Source organism: Pipistrellus hanaki (assembly GCF_964339955.1).
Source record: "Pipistrellus hanaki genome assembly, chromosome: 3".
NCBI lineage: Eukaryota > Metazoa > Chordata > Mammalia > Chiroptera > Vespertilionidae > Pipistrellus > Pipistrellus hanaki.
This window is the reverse complement of record NC_140505.1, coordinates 129,334,493-129,360,249: the sequence shown is the minus strand read 5'-3', so window position 1 is coordinate 129,360,249 and position 25,757 is coordinate 129,334,493. Positions and strand designations below refer to the sequence as shown.

Sequence of the window (25,757 nt, the reverse complement as noted above, 5' to 3'; positions counted from 1 at the left end):
CTTCTTTTGCTGTTTTATAATTACCTATTTTCTGAGTCAAGCTACTTGACCAAAAGGTCTGATTTAGAAAAGCATTTAGCTTTATAGCAAAAGTTCCCCATCTACCTTCAAAGGAATTGACATTACAGTGCTGATATAATCTGCTGGTTCTCTCTGAGCAGTGTGCAAAAAATGTCAACCTTATGGAAAGTCAAACAGGTACCAAAAAATGGTATAAAAATGCACAGTACAATAAAGAATAACATTAGGTTTTCCCAATCTAAAATCAGTGAAGTAAATCATGAACTATAGTTGACTTGGTTTCAAGAAACACATTTGAGAATTCCATTATTGTTCTCTGCTCATCTTCAGCCACGGACAGGGATTTTGTCGGCCACCATGCCGTTTACCTTGTGGATGGTAGCAGTGAAGGAACTCAGGTGGACTTGCTCAGAATTGATAATGAATTGTGGTCCCAACTCTTCCCACGTTTCAGATACAACCAAAACCTTAGTCTGTACAGAGCAACAGATCAAATAAACAAGAAACTCCCAGCAGGGGCAGGAATGTCACCATAGCTGTGATCTGTCTGATCACCCAGCAGATCTCATCTTGGATAGCTTTCTGAGACTGTGCTCAGAGTGTACTGTCATCTCTGGCGGTCTTGTCACAATTAGTAGCAAACTGCCATCTTTCAAGGACCTCACCACTTTCAATATTTGAGATGACTACCACCAGTTTCCACACTGAGCAATTGTATAACCTATCTCTTAGTTGTTCCATCCACATTGCTTAGGTATTTCATGAGCTCAGGATCAATGGTTACAAGCAAGGTGAGTCCACATTTCTACACTCAAAGGTTTCAGATGGATAACTGCCACCCTGTGGATGCCAAGTGAGAAGAACTTGGGCACGATGTTGGTGCTCCAGCGTGGGATGATGCCCTGATCCCGGAGAGCTGCCCCAGGATGACCAGGCCAACAGCCACAGTGCAAGCCCACCACACAGCAGCTACCCCCCCACACACACACACCTCACTTCAAAAGTCACCAAATAACAAATAGTTAGACTCATTATGTCAAATTCTCTAAGAAAAGTAAACACAAAGCACTATGGGAGGGGGTCACTAACTCAATCTTTGGGATGGAGGAGAGGTGAGAGTAGGGATGCCACAGCAAAAGTTTCCTGGAGGAGGTGGAGCTTGAGCTGAAAGATGAGTAGGATTTTCCTGGACAAAGAGTAGAGGAATGTTCCAGATAAAAAGGAACAGTATGTGCAGAAGTTCATAGCAAGGTGTGAATTATTAGTAATTTAGGGCCAGGAATTATTAGTAATCTAGGGCCAGGGCCAGGACAGGGAAGGAAGTGTGAGATGAACTAAAGAGGTAAGCACAGAACAGGGTGTTGACGAGTTTTATATCAGGTAAGAATCCATTTTCTATGGTTAGGTTATTCTGAACTAACTCGAGTTAAAAGGAATTGATGATCTGTATGGAAAGAAGACAAACTTTTGGAGTCAGGCAACATGGGTCTGAAACTTGGTTGGGCCATTAGTTTTTGACCTTGGCAAAATTACTTAGCCTCTCTAAGCCTCAGTTGCTTCATCAATAAATGGACATCATATCTGCTCTAAAGAATTATAATTAGAATTAAATAATATAATACATATAATATCCAGTGTATATAAAGTTAAGTCTCAACTATTATAGAATAAACCTCTATAATCAAGAATACTCAGCCCCTGCCGGAATGGCTCAGTTGGTTGAGCATCACCGCATGCACCGAAAGGTTGCTGGTTCAATTCCTGGTCTCTCTCTCTCCTTCTTTCTCTCTCTCTCCCTCTCTCCCTCTCTTTCCCTCCCTCCCTTTTCCTTACGCTCTCCCTTCCTGTCTCTCTAAAAACAGATTTTAAAAATCTTAGAAAACAGCCGAAACCGGTTTGGCTCAGTGGTAGAGCATCGGTCTGCGGACTGAAAGGTCCCAGGTTGGATTCCTGTCAAGGGCATGTACCTGAGTTGCGGGCACATCCCCTGTAGGGGGTGTGCAAGAGGCAGCTGGTCGATGTTTCTCTCTCATCAACGTTTCTAGCTCTCTATATCTCTCCCTTCCTCTCTGTAAAAAATCAATAAAATATATATTTTTTAAAAATCTTAGAAAACAACAATAACACAATATTCATGGAAAGCTTTGAATCACATAGTTAAATGAACACAAACTAGTTCTGGTTTGTCTCCAGCAAGAGACATTTATCCTGCTTGGGCTATTTATATCCTTTTTTGTTTGAGCTCTTTGTTTCTGAAATATATATATATATATATATATATATATATATATATATATATATATTTCAGAAAGGAAGGGAGGAGAGATAGAAACATCACAGATGCGAATCATTGATTGGCTGCCTCCTGCATGCCCCCTATTGGGGATCGATCTCACAACCCCGGGCATATGCCCTTGATCGGAATCGAACGAGGGACCCTTCAGTTCTCAGGCCAATGCTCTGTCCACTGAACCGAACCAGCTAGGACTTCTTAAAAAGATATACTTTTAGTGATTTCAGAGATGAAAGGAGATAGAGAGAGAGAGATAGAAACATCAATGATGAGAGAGATACATCCCAAACTGGGGAACAAACCCATATCCCAGGCATGTACCCTGGCCAGGGATCAAAACGCGGCCTCCTGGTTCATAGGTCAATGCTCAACCACTGAGCCATGCCACAGGGTGTCTCTGTGCTTTTAATAGTAACATATATATTTCACAATTTGTTGCTATTTTACTACCTAATAAATGAGTTCTTTGGAAGTGAATTATTATGTCCTCAGACTCATTCTCATTCCCTTTATGTCACAGAATTTTTTGAGTTAAAAGAGGCTGTTGAACTCATCTCTGGAAGCTGGGAACAGACACCTATGTTGAAATAGAAACATGGCTTAACAACAAATAATTTGAATACCCCTCAGTCTGGAACTGGCTAAATAAACTTGTGTCTTTATGTTGTGAAATATTATGCAGCAGCTAAAAGAGTTAGCTCTCTATGCACTAACTAGGTCTCCAAGACCTATAGTTAAATGGAAAAGCAAGCTACATGAAGATGTTTGCAGAATGACACCATCATTGTTTATAGAAAAATATACACATACATAATTAACCAAAATTATATGCTAAGGTTGTGTGTGTAGTGTATAAATGCATAGGAAAAAACTCTGGAGGGATGCACACTAAAATGATGAGGGGCTATGTATGGTGACAAGAGAAGCTTTGTCGGGATGGAGAGGGGTGAGGAAGGACAGTTGTCCAAGGAGACATTAGCCTTTTCAGAAATATTGTACTTTAATTTTTTACAAGTAATACTCTCGTTGTTTGTGTCATCCAAAATTTGTTTTCAAAAAAGAAACAGAGAACAAAGACTTAGAGGTTAGATGAAACTGGCTCAACTCCTGACTCAGCAACTTGTAAACTTTTGGGAAGATCTGCTCCCTCTGTCTCAGTTTCTTTGTCAGCAAAATCAAGATACCACTGCCTGTCTTGTCTCGTTGTAAAGACTAAAAGTAAAACTCCCTGTGCGTGATCAGCACTCCCATATGTTAGTTGTTTCTTTCCCCTGTTCTGATTCCAACGGTTCTTTCTTCCCAGCTAAAACAATGTGTTGCTTTTTTAAGTTAGAAAAACCAAATGCAAAGCGGCCACCTAAAATCTGAACCCTCTTCCTGTGTTTGGGTACTTCCTCCAACCCTTGAGGCAGAGATTGCCGCCAGTTGTTGAAAAATGACAGATACTTTCCCAGTTGCCCTTGCAGCAAGGTGGCAGTCAGATGACTTAGGCTTCCTTATCAGGACCCACTTTCCTTACAAATAGAGGGATTGCTTCCAGGCCTATGTATAGGTACCCATCAAGGGCTCTCATCACTAACTTTTCACTGAATGCTCGAATTTTTAAAAAAATATATATTTTATTGATTTTTTTACAGAGAGGAAGGGAGAGAGATAGAGAGCTAGAAACGTCAATGAGAGAGAAACATCGACCAGCTGCCTCTTGCACACCCCCTGCCAGGGATGTGCCCACAACCTATGTACATGCCCTTGACTGGAATTGAACCTGGGACCTTTCAGTCCACAGACCGACACTCTACCACTGAGCCAAACCGGTTTCGGCTTGAAGTTTTATTTTAACTGAAACTAATTTTAACAGTCACAGACTCAGAGTGGGCTTGGGGCTGATGTATCTTGCTGATAGTAACCAAAACAAAGGGGACCTTGCTTTCTGAAGCCATTGCACGGGAGCAAGACATTCTATCAGACTCTAGGCAGGTCGCTGTGCAATGGCATTCTATCCAGTTCAACTATCTTAATCCAGGTGCTCCAACCGAGGTGAAACCACACCATCGTTGCACTTCCTGCTCCAGGAAAAGAGAATTCACTTCTCAGGAACCTCCAGAAGCCCCTGGTTAACATTCTTGGAGAAATTAATAACGAAGTGGCTATTTTATATTCATCCCTTGTACTTTGAGCTCTTTTCGTGCTTTATAACTGCGGCTGGCCCAAGGTGCCTGAAGACTCTGCTTTCTGGACTAGAGCATGAGAATTCACCTCAGTGTCTACAATGGAACTCCAAAGCTAGGCTTCTGCATCTTAGTCATTAATAGATCCCCCAGCCACTTGTAACTTCCAGAACTGAGTTGAAAAGGAGCACGTATATGTCCCAGGCCGCTGTGAGGCAACCCTGGATCCTCTCGGCCTCCCCCATCTCTTGTTTCCAGACCAGCAGCTCTTTATGGGCTTCTGCCAGCAGCGCTCCACCTCAAGCTGCCCCATGTGCCTCTCGCCTCCCATCCCAGGGAGGTATTCATGCCAAGATACAGAATGTCGCCAGATCCTGCCTGTGACCTACATCTGTGAGACCCAGAAGTACCAGGAGTTAATGCCACATGAGTTGACAGCAGGCAGGTAAATCCCCCCCCCCCCCCTTTCTCTGTCAGGACTATTTTGAGATGCCATTTGCGTGGCTTCCTGGGGGATGATCCTGAGGACAGGAGCACTCAGTCTCACTTTGCAGCTGCCAACTTGATAACGTAGTCTCACAGTGGCTCCCCCTTTTCTGCTATACTCGCCTTATCCCTCACGACTGGAAATGAATTCCCAGAAGAAGCACCATAAGCTCTTTGCCTCAGGCTCTGCTTATTGGGTAGCCCAAGCTAAGACAATACCACAAAATTCATAGTCAAAATTATGTCATTTTCACCATAATTGGTTACAGGGAGTGGCTCTAGGGTCAAGCCTCAGACTGACCTGTGGCAGGGCCTCCAACTAGTCCCAGCTTGGAGGGCAGAGCCCTCCTGGCACAATTAAGTCTGACCTTAGAGTCCTCCCTTGCTCCTTCCTAAGTAGCTAATGGGCTGTGGGAGGTGCAGCAAGAACATTGTAAACATGTTGACCACTTCCCTTGTTTTGCTTTGTGTGCTCTGACTATAAAATAAAGGCTCAGCTTGCAGGCCAAGGCGCTGTCTCTCCATCAGAGAAGCAGCGTCCCACTGAGTCCCCACTGTATTCTTTAGTCCTTCACTCCCCCCTCCCCCGTCACCAAACCTGCAGTGCTGGATTCGGCACAATTGGTAGCTTTTCCTCACTTGGGAATCCTTTCCGGTTTCTCACTCAGTCCTATTCTCAATGTGTGCCTTTGGGAAAACTGCTTAATCTCTGAACCTCATATTCTTCAAGGTATTATGGAGATAATAATAATGCCTAGCTCATAAGAGTTGGGGGAATTAAAAGTAAATAATGGTTTAAAATCACTTAGTATAGTTCTAGGCATGTAGTCAATGCTATGCTCAAAATGTCAGTTGTTGTTATTATTATAATAAAAAAAATCAGTCCTATTTGCAACATGATGGGGCTCTAGGGGAGATGGGAAAAGGAAAGGGGATTCACCTACAAATACACAGGGAAGTATGTCCACATGCCTATGAACACATGTGATCATGCTACACAATACATGATTATTTTCACCGGGAACACAAAACCTAACTCTAAAAGAAGAAGTACACTTGGTATGTTTAAACTGGTTAGGATCCCAGTGGTCCTAGGCTTTGTTGGACTTTTTCATCTGTGGCTTCAAGGAGCTGGCACAGCCCAGGGATGGCCAGGCTTCCCTCTTCTGAAGCTCTGTCCGTTGACTCTCAGTTGTGCCCGGGGTTCCCGACAGTAGATGGCCTGGCTCTCACATCTTGCCATCTTTTTAAAAGATATGTTTTTAAAGTATGTTTTCATTGATTTTTATTTACTATTTTTAAAATTTATCTTTATTGTTGATAGTATTGCAGGAGGCCTCTTCGTTTGTTTTTTTCTCCATTGACCGCCCTCTACCTCGCACCCACCCTTCCCAGGTCTTTACCACACTATATGCATATAACTTTCCTGGTTAATCTCCCCCTGCCCCTGCCCTTGCTTTGAAATTCCACTGACTTGTTTTCATTGACATTAGAGAGAGAAGGAGGGAGAGAGAGATAGAAACATCGATGAGAGAGAAATATCAACATTGATCTTGGCTGCCTCTTGCACACTTCCTACTGGGGATCAAGCCCAAAACCCAGGCAGGCATGTGCCCTGAACAGGAATCAAACTGGTGACCTATTGGTGCATAAGTCGAAGTTCAACCACTGAGCCACACCCACCTGGCCCACCTTTGGTCTCAGTGTCTCAATTGTGCCATTTTGGGGTTTTATTTGTTGATGTGGATTTAATTTTCTTTCATCTCTGGCTGCCAAAGGTTTTGGTGCTTTTATTATTTGTAGGGAACTAGATCAACTACAAACCATCTCTTTGCTGGGTTTAGGTTTTCACAGTAGTGGATGTGCTGCTGCTGCCTGCTGCTCCCCCAGTTGCAAGTCTCATAGGGCACTGCTGTGACAGAAGTCAAAGTGCATGTCTGAGTGCACACTGCAGTCAGTCAATTCCTGGGATTTTATGAGCTTGCAAGGATGGGTTGTTCTTGAATTTTGTGCTAGATTCTGTCTCTGCCTTCTGGTTAGGAGAGAGTCTTGATCCCCATATGTTCGTTCTGGGAGTTTCATGGTGTTTGTCCTCCTCAGGCAGGGGGAGGACAGTTCTACTTGTGGTGTCAATTTTCATTCAAATGATGGTAAAATAAACTTTAGGGTTGTTTTTCAGTCAACTTTTCTTCCATCTTGGATTGATCTGATTTTAGCTAGTTCTTGTTGTTGATTTCTGTGACAACTACAGGAATTTCCTGCCATAAACTGTTTCCCTTTGCTCATGTGTGAGAGTGGAGGCTCTAGTTCCAGGACCTAGCAGCTTATCTGCCAGTGATGTCCATTCCTACTTTCTCATTCCATTTGTCAAGAGCCTTCCCTGACTTCTTTCTATCCTGCCTCTTTGAGTTCTGCCTATCACTATATTTACTAAAAGTACCTTGGTCAAAAGTAACATGAATAAGTTTTATTTTCACCAGTACCTATATCAGCCTGGTTATGCTGTTCATATGCAGTTCAGTGGGTTCATTTGTTTTTGTTTGCATTCAATTTTAAGGCCTACCCCCTACCTTTCTTGATTTTTTTTAAAGATAGGGTGGGGCAAATTAGGTTTACAGGTGTTCACATGAAAAATAATACAATAATTAATAAATAATAATACAAGATTAAACTATGTTTCAAGTACTTATAACTGTAAACGTACTTTTGCCTCAACCCTGTATGTATAACATTAGCATGTTTCCAAAAAGTCAAAACTATACAAAGCTGTGTACTCATAGAAATATTATTCACTCTTCTATCCCACCCCATTTTCCCCACCCTTAATTGGCAACCAATTTTACTTAGTGACTGGCTTATCCTTCCTGTTATTTTTGCAAAATAATTTTAAAAACTATAAATGCAGATGTTTTCTTATTTCCTCATTTCTTTTGTTTGTTTGTTTGTTTTGTTAATCCTCGCCTGAGGATATTTCTCCATTGATTTTTAGAGAGAGTGGAAGGAAGAGATACAGACAAAGAGAGAAACATTGATGTGAGAGAGAAACATGGATTGGTTGCCTCCTGCAAGGACCCTAACAAGGGCCACGAATCAAGCCTGCAACTGGGGTACATGCCCTTGACTGGAATCAAACCCAGGAACCTTCAGTCCATAGGTTGATGCTCTATCACTGAGCCAAACCAACTAGGGCTCCTCATTTTATATAGTAAAGGTAGTTTACTGTAGATATTCTCTTGTACTAAACATATCCTAGAAATCATATCAGTTCATAGAGATACGTACATCTCTTTTTAAAAACACATAGCTGTATAATACTACATTGTATATTTTTTATCATAGTTTATTCAACCAATTTCCTATGTTTTAGCATTAAAGTGGTTTGCAATATTTTGCAACTACAAATAATGTTGCCAAGAATAACTTTTTGCTTACGTATTTTCATATTCTTAGAGGTGCACCTTTAGGGAGAATTCCTAGAAATGAGGTTACTGAGTAAAAGGATAAAGGCATATGTAGTATTGTTAGATATTGTCATATCCTCCTTGAGGTGTTTCTGGCCCCATCAACCAATTTTCTGATTCTCTAGACACCAACTGAGTGTCCAACAATTTATTTCAGTTCTGACAATAACTACGATCAGCGTAGACCCCACAGGTTAAGGACTATAATATTGCTCTCATTTCAGAAGCTTGTAGAAAGTCGTGGACCACCTTTTGACCTAGTGGCTATTGGGGGTGTCCCACAACACCCCCCCCTCAGGTTTGATAATTTACTAGAATGTCTCCCAAATTTAGGGAAGCACTTTAGTTACATTTACCCGTTTATCATAAAAGATACAACTCAGGACCAACTAAAAAGAGGTCATGTATAGGGAAAGGTGTAGGAAGAGGGGCATGGAGTTTCCATGCCCTTCCAGCACCTCAATGTGTTTACCAACCCAGAAGCTCATGAAATCTCCTTATTCAAGAGTTTTAATAACCCTCAATCTCCAGCCCCACTTTCTTCCCCTCCTCAGAAGTCAGGAGTGGGGCTGAACATTCCAACCTTCTAATCACTTGGTGACCAGCCCCATCTGAAACTATTTAGGGGTTCTACCCTAAATCACTCAGTAGCATAAACTCAGTTGTGATGTAAAGGGGCTTGTTATAAATAACTAAGCACACTACAGGCACTGGGAAATTTCATGGATTTTAGGAGTATTGTGCCCGGAAACCTCACACCAAAACCAAATATATTTCTTATTATACCTCACCTTCCCATAAGGATTGTACTGTTTTGCATTCCCACCAACACTATGAGAGTACCCAGTTTCTTCTCAGCCTTGTTAAGCTCTTACATTTTTGCTAATCTGATGATTGGATATAGTAACTGTTTCCTTTCAGTTTGCATTTCTGTTATTATAAATAAAAGGTACATCTCTTTATATATTTAAGAGCTAACATAAATATATAAAGAGATGTACCTGTCCACTTTTTTTCTGTAGGATTTTGGGTCTCGTTTTCCTTCAATCTTTATAAGTTTTTTTTTATATTAGGGATATTAGTACTTTATCTGAGATATATATTGCAAATATTTATTCTGAATTTGTTGTCTTTTGACTTTGACTTTGCTTAAAGTGTTGTTGAGGTGTTGTTGTTTGTTTTTGTTTTGTTGTGTGTTTCTTTACCATGAAAAAGTTTTTAATTTCTGTATAGTCAAATTTATCAACAAATTTTAATTGCAAAACAACTTTAAAAAATTTTATTTGCATTTGAATTCTAAGTCGTATTTAGATAGCTCTCCCCTGCCTCCCCACTTAGGCTATAGAGACAATCATATTTTCTCCTGATATTCTGTAGATCACTTTTTAAACATTTAGCTATCTGATTTATTTAGAGTTTACTCTTGTGTGTGGCATGATGAATTGGTAATAATAATGGTAATGACAACCCAAAAGAACAATACAAAAAATGTATGTTTAACATGACCCCTACAAATATACAGAGAAGACACATTAGAAGAAAATGCACCAAACTGTTACACATTTACATCTGGCTTATAACATTATGTGGAATTTAAAAAATATTTTCCATACGCTTTTCATGTTTTTATAATAAATATGCATTACTTTATAACTGAGATATATATTGCAAATATTTATTCTGAATTTGTTGTCTTTTAAATAGTAAAAAACTAGCCCTGCTATATTTTCATTTTTATATATTTTTTGTAGCCTGAAAAAATAAGATTTAAAATAACACATAGTGGTTGAAGTAAAGAAGAAAGAATAGAATCAACGAATACTTCTCTCTCTTCGTATCTCTGCCTCTCCACATGTTTTTCTCTCTCTACCCTTTTCTCACTCCCCATGACTTAGAGAAGTAAAATACATGCAGAAAATGAGCAAGCCTTCCCCAGCATGTTATTTTATTGCTGCAAAAGCTAGTTGGGGTTAATTCTTTCATAAAACACCAGTGCAGGTTACGACAAGAACTGAGAGAGCACGGTGCTAATGGATCATGTAGAGCTTCTAGCATAGAGGCTACCGCTTCCCCCTTAGCTAACGGTTTGCAAGCCAGCAACAGGGTGACCTATTACAAGGCTTTCTCTGTGTTATCCTGGAGGCTGTAAAATTCTAGGTCCTGCATTTTAGCAGTTGAGTGGTCAGAGGGGAATTATTGCTTCCTTTATTTTATGGCCTTACTGATATGCAGCTTGTCCCAAGAATGTGCAGCTGAAAAATCAATGCCAGATGACTCAGTAGGAGACGGTCTAATGGTTCTGTGTTGGTCTCCATCTCCCCGAGAGGAAAGCTGGGCAGTGGAGGTCCTGGGGATTGTCAGTTCCAGAGGTTAATAAGAACGTGTTGAATGCTCAGAGTGTGCTGAGGTCTGCTTTGCATGCATTATCTCATGAAATCATCACAGCAACCTACAAGGGAGGCACTATTATTACATCATATATATTACACAGATGGCAGGTGTTGATATATAACTTCCCCGAAATCAGACAACCTGGAGGCAGCAGAATGAGAACCCAAATCCATGACTGTGTGGCTTCAAAGTCAGTAATTTAGAAGCTATTCTGATGCCACTGGATGAAGTGCCAGTATCAAGAAATAGCTTAACACATCTCAGTCTATCATCCATACCTACTCATCCAGATAGGACAAGGCCTGCTTTGAAAAATTTTTCTAGCAGCCCTTCTCAATACAGGGTCCATAAACAAATTAAACTTTACCCAAAAATTACTTGAATATTATAGTCTCACTTCTTTAATGAAGGCTCCTGCAGTGGCTTGTTTCACTGGTGCATATTCTTTAAATGCCAAATAACCAGAATTTCCTTTCTCTCTCTCTCTCTCTCTCTCTCTCTCTCTCTCTCTCTCTCTCTCTCTCTCTCTCTCTCTCTCTCTTTCTCACTGTCCCTCAAATTTGCCTTTTTTTCCTTCTCAAAAGAGACTAATGTTTAGGTTAAGTATTGGCAGAATAAGTATTTCTGTTTGATACCGATGTCCCCATAACTTACTGAGTCTCATGGTTCTTGGCTAGATATCATGCTGGCGGTCATTTAAGCAAAACCAACGTCATTAGCTATCAATGTCTGTTTGATGTTCCAGAAAAATATCCTCATGCTATGTAGTTCAATGCCAAAGAACAACTTTTTTTCAAAAAAAAAAAAAAAAAAAAAAGAGAGAGAGAGAGAAAGGTTTCAGTAATGTTTGTCTTTTTGTGGGAAAGAAAAAAAAAAACATTACATTATTTTTTGAATCAGATTTATAAGTGTGTCTTTTTACATTCAATATTATTCTACATTAGTTTCAGGTGTACATCACAGCAGTTAGACAATCATGTACTTTACAGAGTCATGCCCCCAACCACCATGTTTCAAGTATCCACCTGGCCCCATTCATGGTTAAGATATTATTTACTATTTCCCCTATGGAGTATATTTCCATCTCTGTTACTATTCTGTAACCACCAACTTGTACTTCTTCAAAGAATAACTTTTTAAAATATATATATATTTGTATTGATTTCAGAGAGGAAGGGAGAAGAAACGAGAGATAGAAATATAAATGATAAGAGAGAATCATTGATCGGCTGCCTTCTGCACACCCCCAAATGGGGGATTGAGCCCACAACCCGGGCATGAGCCCTTGACTGGAATCGAACCCGGATCCTTCAGGCCACAGGCTGACACTCTATCCACTGAGCCAAACCAGCCAATGCAAAAGAATAACATTCTTGAAGTGTTTTCAAGGAAGTTTACTTGTAGACTACAACTTGGAATGAGTGGTCCAAACCCCAGTAACACCGGTAACAACATCAGAAAATTCTCGTACTTCACTCTTGGATGCCTGATGTAGTAGAATGATGCCAGAATTCCTGAACTGTTTCTTTGACTCATCCTTGTTTAACCCTCCAGTCACAGTAGGATGGTGATTTAGTCAGTATGGGATTTAGTCAGAAAGACACAAGCACAGCTCCATCATTCCCCAGTCAGAATACTACTATCACAGAGTGCTGGGCAGGTAGAGGAAACAGGGATGACTTAGCTCAGTACCTGCACAATGACATGCTGATAATCATTCTAATTATAATCCTAATTGACTTTAACTGAGCACTCAGTAAGTGCCAGATATTACGGTAATAACTTCTGTGGCGTGGCTCATTTACTATCATTGACAGCAATGGCAAAAGGAGGGCAGCTTGTGCCCTTGCAGAACTGCTGAGGAGGCAAGCTGGCAGAATGCCTTCATGCCGACAGCACACAGTTACAGTAGAGTCGAACGGCAATGTGGTGTGCTCAGCCAAGGAAAAGGCCTGGGCTAGCGATCCCAAATTCTCATCTGCTCCTGTTTTAACATGCAAGAGATCCAGCAGTTACTAGCTCCTGATGAGGATAAGAGGAAGGATGCCACCTGGGGTAAAGAAATATAATGTGACTTTTTTTTTTTTTTTGGCACATTTGAGATGTAGTGTATACATTGTCAGCTCCAATGTGCAGAGAATATTTGGTAATAATAATATTGAGTACAATAACAAAATAGACAAACTTCTAGGTAGACTGATCAAAATAAGAAGTGACAAGAAAGCAATACCAGAGATTACACATGCAATCCTTTTAAAAATAATTATTATAAGTAATTTTATGCCAATAAATTTGAAAATTTTCAAGGAAAAAAATACCAAATTATTCTTCAAACGTATCAGAAATGTTCTTGTGTTCGGATTGTTCAACTTCTGCCTCCTCTGCTCGGAACAGTCTTCACGCAGTTAGCTGCACAGCCGGGTCCTCTCACTTTCTACAGGCCTTTTCTCGTGTGCACTTTTGTGAAAACTTCCCTGGACACTTATTCTAAGTCCAACTCTTCTCACAGATTTCACATCCCTTTTCTCTCTTTGCTCTTTAATAGTAATCGCTACCTAACATACTATATATATTTTACTTTTTAATCCTGCCTGTTGACAGCTTTCTTAACTATAATCTGAGGGCAATTTTTTATTTATTTATTTTGCTCACAGTTATACTTCTCTTGCCTAAATGTCTGGCACACAGGAAATACTCAGTGAATATTTTTAAATGAGTGATAATAATTAATTTAAAATTCCCCAAATTGCCCTAATCGGTTTGGCTCAGTGGATAGAGCCTGTGGACTGAAGGGTCCCAGGTTGGATTCTGGCCAAAGGCATATAACTTGTAAAATTAAAGAATTTTTGGTGTGGGCACATCCCCAGTAGGGGATGTGCAGGAGGCAGCTGATTGATGTTTCTCTCTCATCAGTGTTTCTAACTCTCTCTCCTTCTCCCTTCCTCTCTGTAAAAAATCAATAAAAAATACATTTTAAAAAAGTAAAATAAAATAAAACTCCCAAAATTGATATATTTGTGTGTGTGTGTGTGTGTGTGTGTGTGTGTGAATAATTAGTACTAGAAAGGCAATAATGATTTTACACGAGAAAAACCTATCAATATGGAACAACCTGAATGTCCATTGATGGGCGAATGGATAAATAAAATGTGGTTTATACATATAATATAATGAAATGTTACTCGGCCTTTTCAAAAGAAGGAAATCCTGTAATTTGCAAAAAACATGGATGGCCCTGACAGACACTATGCTAAATGAAATAAACCATTCACAGAAAGACCCTCCCCCCCCCCCAAAAAAAAAACCCACCACCACCAAACCTATAAAATTAAATCACTACATTTGCTGCATTAAGAGATTGTCAGAGAATGCCATATGTACTTCTCAATAAAGTAGGGGGAAAAAATACTCAAAACATCTGCATAGAAGGCAACTTCTCCTGCTAGACTAAAGGAAAAACTAACAATAAACATTAATCTAAATGGTGAAACTTTAGAAGCATTTTCAGTAAAATAAGAAATATGACAAGAATGTCTGCAACAATTCTATTTAACTTTAAACTGAACCTCTTACCCAAAGGAATAACATAAGAAGGAGGGGAAAAAAAGTACAAGGATTGAAAAGAAAGAGGCAAAATTTTTTATTTATAGACTACATAATTACCTTCCTAGAAAACTCAAAAGAACCTTCATATAACTTGTAAAATTAAAGAATCCAGAATATTATCCAATCTAAGATTGACAGGCAAGAAAACAATACCATACTTAAACACTAGCAACACAGAAATGTAGTAACAAAATGTTTAATTGGCCAACGCATTTATGGAGAATATTACAAAACCTAGTTAAAGGATATCAAATAAATATACTACAAGAACAAAAACATAATTGGGATTCATACACCAGGTGCTGCTGACCTTTGGAAAGAGAAGAAATGGGTCTGGTGGGGGTGGGGGGGGGATGTAGATTTTAATGTTTTTCTTAAAAACAAAAACTGAAGGGAATAAGAGTTACAATTTGTTCATTTTGGTGGTGGTACATATTTATCATAGATGTTTATTACATTTTCTATATTCTGGACTCCCTCTGCCCAATATAAATAAATATAGAGGATCTCATTAATTTGTAAAAGGATCTTAGGAAAAAAATATTAAGAAAGATTCTTCATTGATTACTGAGTCAATTACATTCTAGTTTTCATGGTCATTTATAAATATTTTTAGAAATAAAACAATATCCTTAAATACTCTTATCCTGGACCTTCTAGCAAGGCTCAGTGGTTGAGCATCCACATATGAACCAGGAGGTCACGGTTTGTTTCCCAGTCAAGGGCACATGCCCAGGTTTTGGGCTCAATCCCCAACAGCATGTGTGCAGGAGGCAGCCAATCAATGATTCTCATCATTGATGTTTCTCTCTCTCAATTTCTGAAATCAATAAAAATACACATTTTTAAAAAAGCATTAGAGATAAGATGACATAAACTGCTGCAATTGTTCCTGGCCTTTGTCCTAGTGTATCTGAAAAGTATATTATCAAGTGGGCTTTCTGCAGAATTTACACCCTGGCCTTTGAAGCTACACGTGGATTATGAGTATTAAATAGCCTAGCAGGACTTGGCACACCTGAATATAGAGGAAGAACTTCCAAAGCTTGCAGTTTTTGTCTTTTGTCGTGCTGTCTGGCAAGCAATCTATGCCCAAATATTAAAGAGAGCCTTCTGTTGGAAATGATTCAAAATTCTATGGCACAGTGAGGCAATCTTATATGCTTTCAGAATCTTGAGTTCTTTCTTTGTTTTAAATTATGGAAAATTTTAGTATATAGAGAGAGGTTTTTTTAAACCTAGTTTTATTTTATCTGATTGTTCCAGGGTTCATGCACTGTTTAAAATATGCTTCATACATTAATTTATATGTTAATAACAACCACCCAAAGGGAAAGATTGATATATAAATTACCAATTCAGTCTGTCTGCATATTCTGGGGTGCTTTTGTTTTGTTTTGTTTTGACAATTACTTTTTCCAAATAATACCAGCCAATCAGCCAACCATAATTACTTTGTGCTCTCTAATAGAAGTCTCATAGAGAGCTAGCAGTCACAGGAATCCTTATCTGTGGCTTCAAGGAAGACTGTCCTTTGGAATGCCTTTAGAAAATTACAGGGTTTCTTCACCAGAGATTATAAATGCCTTGACATAAAATGCAAACAATTTGGTTTATTTCTTATGCACTGATCTGCTTTCAAAACAGGCACCAACGTGGGGAGACACTCAGAGTGTCTTTCCCTAACTCTTTACTAACGGGGTTAGCCCTGAAACAGAGCAAAACTATGAGAGAGACAAGGGGATCTGAATTCAGTGCCCTTCTCCCTCTTTTCTGGGCCCCTCTCCCTTTCCCTCTCACTATGTAATCCCGATTCCCATGGCAGGCAGCACTGCCCTTCATAGTGTCCCACAGAGAGCTGGGCACTGCCCAGGATTTCAAAATGATACTTCCTACCTCGCCCCACGTCAAAACCTTATTTCTTTTCTTTTCTTTTTTTTTTTTTTTAATGACTAGCAGACTTTTTTTTTTTTAATTTTATAGTCATTTATTTTTTTTGTTTTTTTCCCATTTTTTTATTCATTTATTATTTGTGTACATAATTTAACATTGCTCCCCCGCTCCCATACATACCCCCACTCCCCAGAGTTTTGTGTCCATTGGTTGTACTTATATGCATGTATACAAGTCCTTCAGTTGATCTATTATCTCCCCCAGATCTCCCTACCCTCCCTGCTGTAATTTGACAGTCTACTTGTTGCTTCTGTAGGGCTGAGCCCCGAGATGTTAGCTCTGGAATAAAGCAGTTCCTCATTAAATTGCAAAGGATTGGGGATGGCTGCATGGGTCTGCCTGCGGAGGGCAGCTCCATACGGGCTCTGCAGAGCTGCTCCTGCTCCATGGGCTCAGCTGTAACAGCACCCCTTTCCTGTCATCGGTTTGTTCCAGGGACTGAGGGTCGGCAGAGTTACAAAGCAAATTCAAGACCAAACTCAGCCAAGAGCCAATTCTACCAAACCTAGTGTGCTGACTTCCCTGAGTAGGTGTGGGAGCCCCAAGAATTGGGAACTGGGTACATGTTTCTGTGAGAGTGCCAAAGAAACATAACCAGCTAGGTTATGTATGTTTAATTTCATTAAACTCCTAGGTATCTCTCAAACTGAAAAGTGTGAGTGTAGCATTATCCAGCTTTCAGATCCACGAACAAAGCAAAAATCACCCAAGAACAAGCCATGTTGCATTTTTCTTTCTGATGAACTGAGAGGACACAGCGGTAAAAGCATTGCAGATAACTCACAATATTGGAAAAATACTTTCTGTGTCTCAGGGCCCTGAGAACACTCTGACTGTCATAACAATTCAGACCTTTTTAGGAGATAATCCTGCAATTTGGGCGGGAGACGCAGTATAGTTACTGACAACCTCAAGAAGTCATTCCTTTGCAAATAACATTAGACAAACCTTTCCAATATATTTTTTTTTCCTATTCAGAATTTTTATTTTATTGCTAAAAAAGGTAGGTTTCAGGGAAACTTAATATTCAGTGTCTGTGCAGTCTCCACTGTCGGTCCTCAGTTATCAGGGTTCTCTCCAGCTGGTCTCCAATGGACAATTTAGGATAATTTTCCTGTAATTTAGTTGGAATTCCAGTTTTGTCCCGGGAGCATGGTAGGGCGGCATCCACTCACTCTACAGCCATTTTAGAAAAACCTCTAATATTTTTTAAACAGTTAATCATCAGGAAGAATATGGAAAATATTTTTAAAGTAGATATTGGAGTTGAGATGAGATAGCTCCTATTAAAATTTAAAGCATGGAGTCTGGCTAGTGTGGCTCAGTGGTTGAGCATTGAACTATGAACCAGGAGGTCATGGTTCAATTCCCTGTCAGGGCACATGCCTGAGTTTCAGACTAGGTCCCCAGTAGGGGGCATGTGGAAGGCAGCTGGTCGATGATTATCGCTCATCATTGATGTTTCTATGTCTCTCTCCCTCTCCCTTTCTGTCTGAAATCAATAAAAATATATTTTTAAAAATTAAAAATAAAAATAATATATTTAAAAGAATTTAAAGCACATGGAGGAGGCATCTCCCTAGAATTCAGAATAAAGCTTGGATGTCTAAAATCTATTCATTGTTGTTGTTGTTGTTGTTGTTTTAAGCTTTAAAGACTTTAGAGTCTATCTTTGAGAAGTAAATCTAGCAGAAGGATTATATAGTAAATACACAAATGTTGGAAAGGCTTTGTGTGTGTGTGTGTGTGTGTGTGTGTGTGTGTGTCCTTAGAAGTAATTATGTGCGTAAAGAGGGTTGACCACTAAAAAATAATGGGTTCGATCTTACTACTATTAAAACTATCTGTGGAATATTTTAGCTTCCTTCTTGTGTGTGTGTGTGTGTGTGTGTGTGTGTGTGTGTGTGTGTGTTAAACTAATGTACTGTGAAGCGAGTGGGAATTTTAAAATGTTTATGTGTCTTTATTGTCCTCCATTAAAAAGTCATAGTCACTCAGTTCCCACTGCAAACTTTCATTCTGAGACATGCATAAATAAACATATAACCAATTACCATTAGGAAGCAATTAGAGAGCTCCAGGTTATCTTGGGGAAATTTTTTAAATGAATAAACTATGGATCCATATTTTTGTCCCCACAAATTTCTTCCTTTAATAGTTATATTTTGCTGGTGAAGAAAATTAATATGAACTAGCAAAAAGGTCTCACACAGTTTTTAGCCATTACAAGATCAAGGAGCTTAACTACTGTCATTGGGGCTCAATTTGTCTGTCTTTCCCACTGATGGGTCTGCTTTTCCTCTTGGCCGGTTTTGTCCGTAGGCAGACTTTCCCTTTATGATGCCCAGGTGGCCACCAGCAGCTCCAAACTGACATCTCTGCCAGCACAACGACCCTAAAGGAAAAAGCAATTCTATTTTTCAACTGTCCCTATAAAACTCCAGGATTGAGTTTCATTAAACCATCATGGAACCATTAAATGCATCACTATATTCATTGGGGAATTACTGCAATGACCAAAGTATGATACATACTGAATGGCTTTTTCATGAAACTAGAAAGTTAAATGCTAGTCCTTGTTATGTGGCAGCACACAGCTAGTTAATTGTTGACTCTTGGAATTCAGATAGTACACTTAATAAGACTACACATTCAGACACTTAGAAGGACAAATCTGGATGTCAGAATGTGTTGACTCGACTTTGAGCCTCAAGGAGATTCTTGAAGGAAGGCGAAATTTCTAACTGAACTAGAAATTGAGAGAAACACATACACTTTTGCTCAAAAGGCTTTTTCTTCCTAATACCCAATATGAATAACAGTCTAGTAATCTGGAGATGTACAGGATTGGAAAATATAAATTCTCTCTTCTATCCTAGGGCGAGTGCCAGGAAAAGCATGGAGGAAAAAACAACTTGGACACAATTTGGGAGAAAATCTGATTTACCAGGACCTTCCCAAATATCTTTTTTTTTTTTTTTTGATGGAGTAAATATATGAATGAGAAGTTGGAAAATATTGTGTAGATGACTATGGCTCCCCAAAGATGTCCCCATCTTAGACCCCAGAACAACCTGTGAATAAGTTACCTTCAATGGTGATGGGGACTTTGCAAGTGTGAGGGTCTTAAGTAAGGGTCTTCACATGAGATTATCTTGGATTATCCAGGGGCCTTAGAAGAAGAAGACAGGAGGGTCAAAGTGAGAGAAGATGTGACAACAGAGACAGAGGTGGGAGTAATGTGTTTGTAAGACAAAAGTGCAAAATTCAACATCTTTGCGAAAATTTAAAGTTTAGTTGACAAGAGAGAGGAATATGGAAACAGGATGAAAAGTGAAAAAAAATCACTGCATTCATACCATCATCTTAAAAAGGAGGGAGAGTCACAAGATATTATTGAGAATTAATGGAACAAAAAATAGCGGGTTGTATATATGCATGAGAGTTATAAAAATGTACAGTAGAATAGCTAAAAAATAATGTAAATATCACACATGGAGGACAGAACAATAGGAATAATTTAAATGAGCTAAATTCTCATTTTTCTCCTCAAGTTATAACTCATTTTAAACTTATCTATTTATCAGCAAACACTGTTTGGTTAAACAGCTACTATGCAAAAGAACTCCAGTCAGAGCTGGTGAAAACTGTTGAATTGTGATACAGGACAGAAGGTGAGCTCAGAAGGGGAGACTCTTTGCGGTAGATCCTACCTGCCTTTCCGGGAGAAAAAGTGGAAATCCCACAGAACACAGAAAAGTAAACACAACTCCTCTAATGAGGCCACATTCCCCTGATGCCAAAATCACATAGGCATCACAATAAGAAAGGAGTACACGTTTGAAACGACATCTTATGATATTTCACCTAGTAGTGTATAAACACCTCAGTACATCCCAGGGTTTGCTCTAGGAGTGAAAGGTTAATTTAATATTCAAAAGTCAATGACTGTAATATCACCAAATTAAAGTAGAAAAGGTGTATGATCATCACACTAGATGCTGAATAAGCCTTTGACAAAATTCCAGCTCTGTCATGATAATCTACAGAAAACCTAAAGCTAACATCATACTTCCTAGCGAAAGACTACCCACTTTCCCCTGGTATTTGAGAAAAAGCAAAGATGCTTATTCTCACCACCTGTATTCTGTATAGCAAGGCAAAATAGAGCAAGAAAAAAAATAACACCATTCAAGTTGGAAATGAAAACCTTTTCCCCTGACATACGTGATTATTTATATAGAAAATCCAGAATAATTTACAAAAAGAAAAAAAACAACTATCAGATATCCTCAGGTGAGGATTAACAAAAAAATTAATCTTTGTAGTTTTTGGTAGAAAACAAGGCAGTAATTCTAGAACTCAGGTAAACTTTGCTTGACACTAAGTTTCATGACAGAGCGAACTAATTCGGTCTTGTTCACCAAGTGTTTGGTACAGAACTATTTGGAGTCTATATTTTCTGATGAGATGAACTAAGCAGAAACGTGAATACAAAAGAAGGGGAGAAGCCTCGTTTTGAAAATAAAGGCCTAACACAGTAAATTTTCTCTATCTGCCAGCATCTCCTTATAAGAGAATCTACCCATGCCACCAAACCTCTTCCCACATAAAAACTCAGCAACAGAATTGGACGCATAATTTCAGGACCCTCATTTGAAAATTAAGAATTTTATGACAGTGACAACAAAACATTAAAGCAAGTATGCAAAGCTCTTCTGAGCCAGGACCCTGTGCAATCACACAGCTCAAACATATTTTACAGTCCTAAAGTATTTCTCTGAGTTTTTTACTTCTTGCTTTTATTAGGCCTTTATAACAGACAAAGAAAGTTGACAGGTAAGCGAGTACACGGTGGCACATTATGTGATATCTTAAGGAGGTTCTGATTTACTTTAGTTTTTTAAAGCCGATTCATCAATTGGCTCACCAGGTTGATTAGTAATTATGTCTCACGGGAGATCACTTTCTCTAGTTTTTTGGAAGACAGTTTACCAGCTTTACTAGTTCTAATGTCAGGATGTAATGCACCTGTTTAGTTCTCCTAAGCAAATTTCTCTGTAAAAATGAGCTCAGAATATTGCTTTAATTGACTTCAAAATATTTTTAAGCTGAGTGATGATGTGCTATTGAAGAAAAATCTTCTTGTTTGGTCTGATTTAATTAAGTCAGAAGTCCCATTTTATTATTTAGATATGTAATCTAAGAATGCAACCATTTTGGTTTATTATCAATTTGAACTGTCTTTAACATTTTTACTGTTAAAGAACCTGCCTGCCCTGGCTGGTATAGCTCAGTTGATTAGAGCATCATCCCAAACACCAAAGGGTATGGATTTGATTCCGGGTCAGGTTGTGTGCTCAATCCCCAGTTGGGGGCGTACAGGAGACAGCCAATCAGTGATTCTCTCTCATCATTAATGTTTCTATCTTTCCCTCTCCCTTCCTCTCTGAAATCAATAAAAATATATTTAAAATTTTTTGAGGATTTGTCTGCAAAAGCACTATTTAAAAGAATAAAACCTGCTATGTGAAGGCTTGACTAACAGGCATAAAAATATATCAAGTAATAAGAATAAATATTCACAGCAAATTACAAATAACAATCCAACTTTACTGGGTATCAATAAAACTGAATAACAAGGATAGATTCTTTATCCTCCATGGTAAAGTACAATTTTCAAAAAAATAAAAATATAACTCTCAAGAAAATATAAATTTAACACATGTAAAAGATTTTTATTTAACTCATTAACTAATGAGAGAACCAGTAAGATGTTATGGCAAGGTCAAAAAGCATTTGGGGCCGAAACCGGTTTGGCTCAGTGGTAGAGCGTTGGTCTGAGGACTGAAAAGTCCCAGGTTCGATTCTGGTCAAGGGCGTGTACATTGGTTGAGGGCACATCCCAGGTAGGGGGTGTGCAAGAGGCAGCTGGTCAATGTTTCTCTCTCATTGACATTTCTAGCTCTCTATCCCTCTCCCTTCCTCTCTGTAAAAAAAATCAATTTAAAAAAAAAAAAAAAATATATATATATATATATATATATATATATATATATATATATATATATATAAAGAATTTAGGAAGCTGGGGTATTTATAGGAAATTTAACAGAGAGATGTTAAGATAAGATGAATGAATTAGATCTAAACTGGTAATGACTTATAAGCCTTAAATCTGGAATTACCACGCTCCAGCACCATTTCAACCTGACAAAGTCTTTGAATTACCTAAGTTTGGGCCTTTAATCAATAGTATTACTAGGAACTAAGTACATTCCCTACACAATTTTGTTGTTGTTGTTGTTGTTGTCGTTGACAGTATTGCAGATGTAATTTTCTCCAGTTTCACCCCTCTCCACCCAACCCTGCCCCACCTAAGGCCTTCCCCATATGATTGAATGGCCTTTACCCCTGTTTTATATTGGAAGATATATGCGTGTGTGTGTGTGTGCGCGCGCACGTGCATGCACCTTATTTCAAAGTTTTGGGTAATTTTTCTGACATGTTTTTTCATTACTTAGCCACCCCAAGATCATTTCTAGGTGGCTCCCGAGGAAAGAGTGAAGATAGGCAATATATAAATTATTTTTTAATCTTCATTGTTGAGAGTATTATAGATGTCTCCCTTTATCTTCCCCATTGCCTCCCTCCACCCAGTTCCCAACCTATCCCAGGCCTTCACTACCCTATTATCTGTGTCAATAGGTAATACATATATGCATATAAGATCTTTGGTTAATCTGTCCCTGAACCATATTCACCTCTTCCCTCTGAGATTCCTCAGTCTGTTACATGTTTCCATGCCTGTGGTTCTATTTTATTCATCAGTTTATTTTGTTCATTAGCTTCCTTGTTCATTTGTTTTGAATTTTAGATTCAATTATTGATAGATATGTATTTACTGCCATTTTATTGTTCATACTTTTTTCTCCTTCATCATTGTCTTCTCCTCCTCCTCCTCCTCCTCCTCCTCCTCCTCCTCCTCCTCCTCTTCATCCTCCTTCCTCTTCAATAAAGAATGCCCTTCAACATTTCATGTAATACTGGTTTGGTGGTGATGAACTCCTTTAGTTTTTTCTTATCTGTGAAGCTCTTTATCGGACCTTTAATTCTAAATGATAGCTTTGCTGGGTAGAATAATCCTGGTTGTAGGTCCTTGCTATTCATTACTTTGAATATTTCTTGCCACTCCATTCTGGCCTGAAAAGTTTCTGTTGAGAAATCAGCTGACAGTTATATGGGTGCTCCCATGTAGATAACTAATTGCTTTTCTCTTGCTGCTTTTAAGATTTCCTCTTTGTCTTTAACCCTTGGCATTTTAATTATGATGTGTCTTGGTGTGAGCCTCTTTGGGTTCCTCTTATTCGGGACTCTGTGCTTCCTGGATTTATAAGACTATTTCTTCCACCAGGTAGGGGAAGTTTTTCGTCATTATTTCTTCAAGTAGATTTTCAATATCTTGCTCTTTCTCTTCTCCTTCTGGCACCCCCATAATATGAACTTGGTATGCTTGAAGTTGCTCCTTATAGTATGTTCATCTTTTCTCTCTCTTCTGATTGGGTGTTTTTCACTTCCTCACATTCCAAATCATTAATTTGATTCTCAGAAGCCTCTACTCTACTATTGAATCCCAGAAAATTATTCCTTATTTCAGTTAGTGTTTGCTTAATTTCTAAAGTTACCTTGTGTAATGGTCAGCCCCCCCAATCACTTACCCAGATACTCTATGTGCACCCCTGTGTGGGCTGTGTGCATTGTCTAGTTGTAGTTGATCCTTGATTGCTTTTGGCATCACTGGGAGTAGTTGATCTTAAGCCAATTGTCTGTGAGGACAAGCTGCAACTATAGTGGAGAGCTGCTGTGCAGAAGATACCCCAATGGAGCAGGACTTGCTTCAGTGGGGCTTTGGTGCTTACTGAGTTTGCCCCCTTGAGTGTGTACTTTGTGGGTGTGTAGAGTTGTAATCTGGTATGGTCTAAAGCTGTCCTCTGGGTGCACTGGCTCTGGGGACTCCCAGGAAGTGCAAAGTCAGCAATGCCTGGGGCCACCCGGCAGGAGCTACTGAGCCATCTTCAGATGGCTGCTTTTTATATCGGGCTTATAAGTGTCCAGGTGAGGCCAAGCTGTAAAGCAAGACAGGCTGGTGCGAGTTCTGGATCTTGGGTCCCATATTGATAGGTATGGGCCATGCTGCTTGTTTAAGAGATTTTAGGAATGTCTGAAGCCTGAGCCAGAACAGTCCTTCATATGGAAAAACCACTGCAAATTTCTTGGGTGGGGCTGCAATTTGGATGGGATAGGGTCAAAGGCAATTACCAGGGTGGAGTGAATAGTGTGAGCCCTGCTGATGAAAACTCGATATGGCTGCCAGTCAGCCCCGGGAAGAGAGAGGCCTCATCAGCACAGAAACAATGACCCCTGTGAGCACCTCCATCTGGGAGTATGCCACACCCGAGTTCCTGACCTGATGCCAAACAATCCAGTTTCTCTCTGTATGTTCCTGGTTCCCCCAAGGCCACCACCCAGCACTGGAGTTCAGAGGGAGCGGGACTGTGTAAGTTTGTGCACAGGCCCTTTAAGAGGGACTGCCTGAGTCTCCAGCAGCCTCCAGATCATTCAGTCACAATCCCGCTAGTTTTTACAGCCTGAAGTTATGGGGACTTCTCTTCTAGCTCTGGAACCCTGAGATGGGGGTTTGGTGAAGGGGCTGTGACCTCTTGCTCCTCATAGGAGGCCTGTGCCCCAGAGATATCCCTCCTGCCACACAACGTGTCTAGCCAATCTGTTCCGCACCTCTGCCCCCGCTACTATAATAGTTTCGATATACTTTCTTCTTTACTCCTCTAGTTGTAGAATGGGAATGTATAAACATTTAACCAGGCTGCTAAGATTATTCACATGATGAAGGGTGAGGCATGAGGAAAGACTCCATTCTTGTTCTAACTAGCTTGGGAACTTAAACTGTATTTTGAACTTTCCAGTCCTGTGTGAATGCCTGAATATACATCTAACCCTCCAGATAACCCTCTAATTGCCTCCTGAAGGGCTTCCATATACAAACCACAAAACATCACCTCCAGATGTGACCAGACTCCTGGCACCCATCTTCTGGATCCCCCGACATCCATCATCCAAGCTGGCTGGCATTAGACTGCTAACCATCCTGGACCAATCCTAGGCCTAAGAATGCAGGACTAATCATTCTCAAAAAGGTATTCCTTATTATAGGAACTTTTAACTTTTTTTCTTCTTCAGGACACTTATAAGTATTTGCCTAGTTGTGTTTCCTATTTACAAAGACTAAAACCCTTGAGTAAATCTTTATCAGTGTTAGTCAAAGTCTCCCAATTCTTTCTGAATTTGTTTGATGGTCCT

The 25,757-nt window shown here is 39.4% G+C and overlaps 1 pseudogene across 1 annotated transcript; it reads right to left on the bottom strand.

The window, feature by feature from the left end:
- Positions 1–347: 347 nt before the first annotated feature.
- On the bottom strand, positions 348–10,744 carry LOC311619711 (mitotic spindle assembly checkpoint protein MAD2A-like; annotated as a pseudogene). Its single transcript has 2 exons — positions 10,652–10,744; positions 348–861 (listed from the first exon to the last, which is right to left on the bottom strand). The product of its transcript is annotated as a mitotic spindle assembly checkpoint protein MAD2A-like (transcript).
- Positions 10,745–25,757: the final 15,013 nt, after the last annotated feature.